We start from the raw sequence: 8794 nt of genomic DNA on the forward strand, positions 1-8794 counted from the left end.
TCTGAGAGTAAGAACAAAGATAGAAGAACCAGTTAGACTCTACTAGCTGAAACATCTGAGAGTAAGAACAAAGATAGAAGAACCAGTTAGACTCTACTAGCTGAAACATCTGAGAGTAAGAACAAAGATAGAAGAACCAGTTAGACTCTACTAGCTGAAACATCTGAGAGTAAGAACAAAGATAGAAGAACAAGTTAGACTCTACTAGCTGAAACATCTGAGAGTAAGAACAAAGATAGAAGAACCAGTTAGACTCTACTAGCTGAAACATCTGAGAGAAAGAACAAAGATAGAAGAACCAGTTAGACTCTACTAGCTGAAACATCTGAGAGTAAGAACAAAGATAGAAGAACCAGTTAGACTCTACTAGCTGAAACATCTGAGAGAAAGAACAAAGATAGAAGAACCAGTTAGACTCTACTAGCTGAAACATCTGAGAGAAAGAACAAAGATAGAAGAACCAGTTAGACTCTACTAGCTGAAACATCTGAGAACAAAGATAGAAGAACCAGTTAGAACAAAGAGAGAAAGAAGAACCAAGTTAGACTCTACTAGCTGAAACATCTGAGAGTAAGAACAAAGATAGAAGAACCAGTTAGACTCTACTAGCTGAAACATCTGAGAGAAAGAACAAAGATAGAAGCACCAGTTAGACTCTACTAGCTGAAACATCTGAGAGTAAGAACAAATATAGAAGAACCAGTTAGATTCTACTAGCTGAAACATCTGAGAGTAAGAACAAAGATAGAAGAACCAGTTAGACTCTACTAGCTGAAACATCTGAGAGAAAGAACAAAGATAGAAGAACCAGTTAGACTCTACTAGCTGAAACATCTGAGAGAAAAGAATAAAGATAGAAAAAACAAGTTAGACTGTACTAGATGAATCATCTGAGAGTAAGAACAAAGATAGAATAACCAGTTAGACTCTACTAGCTGAAACATCTGAGAGTAAGAACAAAGATAGAAGAACCAGTTAGACTCTACTAGCTGAAACATCTGAGAGTAAGAACAAAGATAGAAGAACCAGTTAGACTCTACTAGCTGAAACATCTGAGAGTAAGAACAAAGATAGAAGAACCAGTTAGACTCTACTAGCTGAAACATCTGAGAGTAAGAACAAAGATAGAAGAACCAGTTAGACTCTACTAGCTGAAACATCTGAGAGAAAGAACAAAGATAGAAGAACCAGTTAGACTCTACTAGCTGAAACATCTGAGAGAAAAAACAAAGATAGAAGAACCAGTTAGACTCTACTAGCTGAAACATCTGAGAGTAAGAACAAAGATAGAAGAACCAGTTAGACTCTACTAGCTGAAACATCTGAGAGTAAGAACAAAGATAGAAGAACCAGTTAGACTCTACTAGCTGAAACATCTGAGAGTAAGAACAAAGATAGAAGAACCAGTTAGACTCTACTAGCTGAAACATCTGAGAGTAAGAACAAAGATAGAAGAACCAGTTAGACTCTACTAGCTGAAACATCTGAGAGTAAGAACAAAGATAGAAGAACCAGTTAGACTCTACTAGCTGAAACATCTGAGAGTAAGAACAAAGATAGAAGAACCAGTTAGACTCTACTAGCTGAAACATCTGAGAGTAAGAACAAAGATAGAAGAACCAGTTAGACTCTACTAGCTGAAACATCTGAGAGTAAGAACAAAGATAGAAGAACCAGTTAGACTCTACTAGCTGAAACATCTGAGAGTAAGAACAAAGATAGAAGAACCAGTTAGACTCTACTAGCTGAAACATCTGAGAGTAAGAACAAAGATAGAAGAACCAGTTAGACTCTACTAGCTGAAACATCTGAGAGTAAGAACAAAGATAGAAGAACCAGTTAGACTCTACTAGCTGAAACATCTGAGAGAAAGAACAAAGATAGAAGAACCAGTTAGACTCTACTAGCTGAAACATCTGAGAGAAAGAACAAAGATAGAAGAACCAGTTAGACTCTACTAGCTGAAACATCTGAGAGAAAGAACAAAGATAGAAGAACCAGTTAGACTCTACTAGCTGAAACATCTGAGAGTAAGAACAAAGATAGAAGAACCAGTTAGACTCTACTAGCTGAAACATCTGAGAGTAAGAACAAAGATAGAAGAACCAAGTTAGACTCTACTAGCTGAAACATCTGAGAGTAAGAACAAAGATAGAAGAACCAGTTAGACTCTACTAGCTGAAACATCTGAGAGAAAAAGAAGAACAAAGATAGAAGAACCAGTTAGACTCTACTAGCTGAAACATCTGAGAGTAAGAACAAAGATAGAAGAACCAGTTAGACTCTACTAGCTGAAACATCTGAGAGTAAGAACAAAGATAGAAGAACCAGTTAGACTCTACTAGCTGAAACATCTGAGAGTAAGAACAAAGATAGAAGAACCAGTTAGACTCTACTAGCTGAAACATCTGAGAGAAAGAACAAAGATAGAAGAACCAGTTAGACTCTACTAGCTGAAACATCTGAGAGAAAGAACAAAGATAGAAGAACCAGTTAGACTCTACTAGCTGAAACATCTGAGAGAAAGAACAAAGATAGAAGAACCAGTTAGACTCTACTAGCTGAAACATCTGAGAGTAAGAACAAAGATAGAAGAACCAGTTAGACTCTACTAGCTGAAACATCTGAGAGTAAGAACAAAGATAGAAGAACCAGTTAGACTCTACTAGCTGAAACATCTGAGAGAAAGAACAAAGATAGAAGAACCAGTTAGACTCTACTAGCTGAAACATCTGAGAGTAAGAACAAAGATAGAAGAACCAGTTAGACTCTACTAGCTGAAACATCTGAGAGTAAGAACAAAGATAGAAGAACCAGTTAGACTCTACTAGCTGAAACATCTGAGAGTAAGAACAAAGATAGAAGAACCAGTTAGACTCTACTAGCTGAAACATCTGAGAGTAAGAACAAAGATAGAAGAACCAGTTAGACTCTACTAGCTGAAACATCTGAGAGTAAGAACAAAGATAGAAGAACCAGTTAGACTCTACTAGCTGAAACATCTGAGAGTAAGAACAAAGATAGAAGAACCAGTTAGACTCTACTAGCTGAAACATCTGAGAGTAAGAACAAAGATAGAAGAACCAGTTAGACTCTACTAGCTGAAACATCTGAGAGAAAGAACAAAGATAGAAGAACCAGTTAGACTCTACTAGCTGAAACATCTGAGAGTAAGAACAAAGATAGAAGAACCAGTTAGACTCTACTAGCTGAAACATCTGAGAGAAAGAACAAAGATAGAAGAACCAGTTAGACTCTACTAGCTGAAACATCTGAGAGTAAGAACAAAGATAGAAGAACCAGTTAGACTCTACTAGCTGAAACATCTGAGAGTAAGAACAAAGATAGAAGAACCAGTTAGACTCTACTAGCTGAAACATCTGAGAGAAAGAACAAAGATAGAAAGAAGAACCAGTTAGACTCTACTAGCTGAAACATCTGAGAGTAAGAACAAAGATAGAAGAACCAGTTAGACTCTACTAGCTGAAACATCTGAGAGTAAGAACAAAGATAGAAGAACCAGTTAGACTCTACTAGCTGAAACATCTGAGAGAAAGAACAAAGATAGAAGAACCAGTTAGACTCTACTAGCTGAAACATCTGAGAGTAAGAACAAAGATAGAAGAACCAGTTAGACTCTACTAGCTGAAACATCTGAGAGTAAGAACAAAGATAGAAGAACCAGTTAGACTCTACTAGCTGAAACATCTGAGAGAAAGAACAAAGATAGAAGAACCAGTTAGACTCTACTAGCTGAAACATCTGAGAGTAAGAACAAAGATAGAAGAACCAGTTAGACTCTACTAGCTGAAACATCTGAGAGTAAGAACAAAGATAGAAGAACCAGTTAGACTCTACTAGCTGAAACATCTGAGAGTAAGAACAAAGATAGAAGAACCAGTTAGACTCTACTAGCTGAAACATCTGAGAGTAAGAACAAAGATAGAAGAACCAGTTAGACTCTACTAGCTGAAACATCTGAGAGTAAGAACAAAGATAGAAGAACCAGTTAGACTCTACTAGCTGAAACATCTGAGAGAAAGAACAAAGATAGAAGAACCAGTTAGACTCTACTAGCTGAAACATCTGAGAGAAAGAACAAAGATAGAAGAACCAGTTAGACTCTACTAGCTGAAACATCTGAGAGTAAGAACAAAGATAGAAGAACCAGTTAGACTCTACTAGCTGAAACATCTGAGAGTAAGAACAAAGATAGAAGAACCAGTTAGACTCTACTAGCTGAAACATCTGAGAGAAAGAACAAAGATAGAAGAACCAGTTAGACTCTACTAGCTGAAACATCTGAGAGTAAGAACAAAGATAGAAGAACCAGTTAGACTCTACTAGCTGAAACATCTGAGAGAAAGAACAAAGATAGAAGAACCAGTTAGACTCTACTAGCTGAAACATCTGAGAGAAAGAACAAAGATAGAAGAACCAGTTAGACTCTACTAGCTGAAACATCTGAGAGTAAGAACAAAGATAGAAGAACCAGTTAGACTCTACTAGCTGAAACATCTGAGAGAAAGAACAAAGATAGAAGAACAAAGAAACATCTGAGAAAGAACAAAGATAGAAGAACCAGTTAGACTCTACTAGCTGAAACATCTGAGAGTAAGAACAAAGATAGAAGAACCAGTTAGACTCTACTAGCTGAAACATCTGAGAGTAAGAACAAAGATAGAAGAACCAGTTAGACTCTACTAGCTGAAACATCTGAGAGTAAGAACAAAGATAGAAGAACCAGTTAGACTCTACTAGCTGAAACATCTGAGAGAAAGAACAAAGATAGAAGAACCAGTTAGACTCTACTAGCTGAAACATCTGAGAGTAAGAACAAAGATAGAAGAACCAGTTAGACTCTACTAGCTGAAACATCTGAGAGTAAGAACAAAGATAGAAGAACCAGTTAGACTCTACTAGCTGAAACATCTGAGAGAAAGAACAAAGATAGAAGAACCAGTTAGACTCTACTAGCTGAAACATCTGAGAGTAAGAACAAAGATAGAAGAACCAGTTAGACTCTACTAGCTGAAACATCTGAGAGTAAGAACAAAGATAGAAGAACCAGTTAGACTCTACTAGCTGAAACATCTGAGAGAAAGAACAAAGATAGAAGAACCAGTTAGACTCTACTAGCTGAAACATCTGAGAGAAAGAACAAAGATAGAAGAACCAGTTAGACTCTACTAGCTGAAACATCTGAGAGTAAGAACAAAGATAGAAGAACCAGTTAGACTCTACTAGCTGAAACATCTGAGAGTAAGAACAAAGATAGAAGAACCAGTTAGACTCTACTAGCTGAAACATCTGAGAGTAAGAACAAAGATAGAAGAACCAGTTAGACTCTACTAGCTGAAACATCTGAGAGAAAGAACAAAGATAGAAGAACCAGTTAGACTCTACTAGCTGAAACATCTGAGAGTAAGAACAAAGATAGAAGAACCAGTTAGACTCTACTAGCTGAAACATCTGAGAGTAAGAACAAAGATAGAAGAACCAGTTAGACTCTACTAGCTGAAACATCTGAGAGTAAGAACCAAGAAAAAAGAACCAGTTAGACTGTACTAGCTGAAACATTTGAGAGAAAAACAAAGATAAAATAACGAATTAGACTCTACTAGCTGAAACATCTGCGAGTAAGAACAAAGATAGAAGAACCAGTTAGACTCTACTAGCTGAAACATCTGAGAGAAAGAACAAAGATAGAAGAACCAGTTAGACTCTACTAGCTGAAACATCTGAGAGTAAGAACAAAGATAGAAGAACCAAGTAGACTCTACTAGCTGAAACATCTGAGAGAAAGAACAAAGATAGAAGAACCAGTTAGACTCTACTAGCTGAAACATCTGAGAGAAAGAACAAAGATAGAAGAATTAGTTAGAATCTACTAGCAGAAATATCTGAGAGAAAGGACAAATATAGAAAAACCAGTTAAACTGCACTAGCTGAAACATCTGAGAGTAAGAACAAAGATAGAAGAACCAGTTAGACTCTACTAGCTGAAACATCTGAGAAACATCTGAGAGTAAGAACAAAGATAGAAGAACCAGTTAGACTCTACTAGCTGAAACATCTGAGAGTAAGAACAAAGATAGAAGAACCAGTTAGACTCTACTAGCTGAAACATCTGAGAGTAAGAACAAAGATAGAAGAACCAGTTAGACTCTACTAGCTGAAACATCTGAGAGTAAGAACAAAGATAGAAGAACCAGTTAGACTCTACTAGCTGAAACATCTGAGAGTAAGAACAAAGATAGAAGAACCAGTTAGACTCTACTAGCTGAAACATCTGAGAGAAAGAACAAAGATAGAAGAACCAGTTAGACTCTACTAGCTGAAACATCTGAGAGTAAGAACAAAGATAGAAGAACCAGTTAGACTCTACTAGCTGAAACATCTGAGAGTAAGAACAAAGATAGAAGAACCAGTTAGACTCTACTAGCTGAAACATCTGAGAGTAAGAACAAAGATAGAAGAACCAGTTAGACTCTACTAGCTGAAACATCTGAGAGTAAGAACAAAGATAGAAGAACCAGTTAGACTCTACTAGCTGAAACATCTGAGAGTAAGAACAAAGATAGAAGAACCAGTTAGACTCTACTAGCTGAAACATCTGAGAGAAAGAACAAAGATAGAAGAACCAGTTAGACTCTACTAGCTGAAACATCTGAGAGAGAAGAACCAAAGACTCTACTAGCTGAAACATAGAGTAAGAACAAAGATAGAAGAACCAGTTAGACTCTACTAGCTGAAACATCTGAGAGTAAGAACAAAGATAGAAGAACCAGTTAGACTCTACTAGCTGAAACATCTGAGAGTAAGAACAAAGATAGAAGAACCAGTTAGACTCTACTAGCTGAAACATCTGAGAGTAAGAACAAAGATAGAAGAACCAGTTAGACTCTACTAGCTGAAACATCTGAGAGAAAGAACAAAGATAGAAGAACCAGTTAGACTCTACTAGCTGAAACATCTGAGAGTAAGAACAAAGATAGAAGAACCAGTTAGACTCTACTAGCTGAAACATCTGAGAGTAAGAACAAAGATAGAAGAACCAGTTAGACTCTACTAGCTGAAACATCTGAGAGTAAGAACAAAGATAGAAGAACCAGTTAGACTCTACTAGCTGAAACATCTGAGAGAAATAACAAAGATAGAAGAACCAGTTAGACTCTACTAGCTGAAACATCTGAGAGTAAGAACAAAGATAGAAGAACCAGTTAGACTCTACTAGCTGAAACATCTGAGAGTAAGAACAAAGATAGAAGAACCAGTTAGACTCTACTAGCTGAAACATCTGAGAGTAAGAACAAAGATAGAAGAACCAGTTAGACTCTACTAGCTGAAACATCTGAGAGAAAGAACAAAGATAGAAGAACCAGTTAGACTCTACTAGCTGAAACATCTGAGAGTAAGAACAAAGATAGAAGAACCAGTTAGACTCTACTAGCTGAAACATCTGAGAGTAAGAACAAAGATAGAAGAACCAGTTAGACTCTACTAGCTGAAACATCTGAGAGTAAGAACAAAGATAGAAGAACCAGTTAGACTCTACTAGCTGAAACATCTGAGAGAAAGAACAAAGATAGAAGAACCAGTTAGACTCTACTAGCTGAAACATCTGAGAGAAAGAACAAAGATAGAAGAACCAGTTAGACTCTACTAGCTGAAACATCTGAGAGTAAGAACAAAGATAGAAGAACCAGTTAGACTCTACTAGCTGAAACATCTGAGAGTAAGAACAAAGATAGAAGAACCAGTTAGACTCTACTAGCTGAAACATCTGAGAGTAAGAACAAAGATAGAAGAACCAGTTAGACTCTACTAGCTGAAACATCTGAGAGTAAGAACAAAGATAGAAGAACCAGTTAGACTCTACTAGCTGAAACATCTGAGAGTAAGAACAAAGATAGAAGAACCAGTTAGACTCTACTAGCTGAAACATCTGAGAGTAAGAACAAAGATAGAAGAACCAGTTAGACTCTACTAGCTGAAACATCTGAGAGTAAGAACAAAGATAGAAGAACCAGTTAGACTCTACTAGCTGAAACATCTGAGAGTAAGAACAAAGATAGAAGAACCAGTTAGACTCTACTAGCTGAAACATCTGAGAGTAAGAACAAAGATAGAAGAACCAGTTAGACTCTACTAGCTGAAACATCTGAGAGAAAGAACAAAGATAGAAGAACCAGTTAGACTCTACTAGCTGAAACATCTGAGAGTAAGAACAAAGATAGAAGAACCAGTTAGACTCTACTAGCTGAAACATCTGAGAGTAAGAACAAAGATAGAAGAACCAGTTAGACTCTACTAGCTGAAACATCTGAGAGTAAGAACAAAGATAGAAGAACCAGTTAGACTCTACTAGCTGAAACATCTGAGAGTAAGAACAAAGATAGAAGAACCAGTTAGACTCTACTAGCTGAAACATCTGAGAGTAAGAACAAAGATAGAAGAACCAGTTAGACTCTACTAGCTGAAACATCTGAGAGTAAGAACAAAGATAGAAGAACCAGTTAGACTCTACTAGCTGAAACATCTGAGAGTAAGAACAAAGATAGAAGAACCAGTTAGACTCTACTAGCTGAAACATCTGAGAGTAAGAACAAAGATAGAAGAACCAGTTAGACTCTACTAGCTGAAACATCTGAGAGTAAGAACAAAGATAGAAGAACAAGTTAGACTCTACTAGCTGAAACATCTGAGAGTAAGAACAAAGATAGAAGAACCAGTTAGACTCTACTAGCTGAAACATCTGAGAGAAAGAACAAAGATAGAAGAACCAGTTAGA

This window comes from Tachypleus tridentatus, chromosome 1 (genome assembly GCF_004210375.1).
Source record: "Tachypleus tridentatus isolate NWPU-2018 chromosome 1, ASM421037v1, whole genome shotgun sequence".
Lineage (NCBI taxonomy): Eukaryota > Metazoa > Arthropoda > Merostomata > Xiphosura > Limulidae > Tachypleus > Tachypleus tridentatus.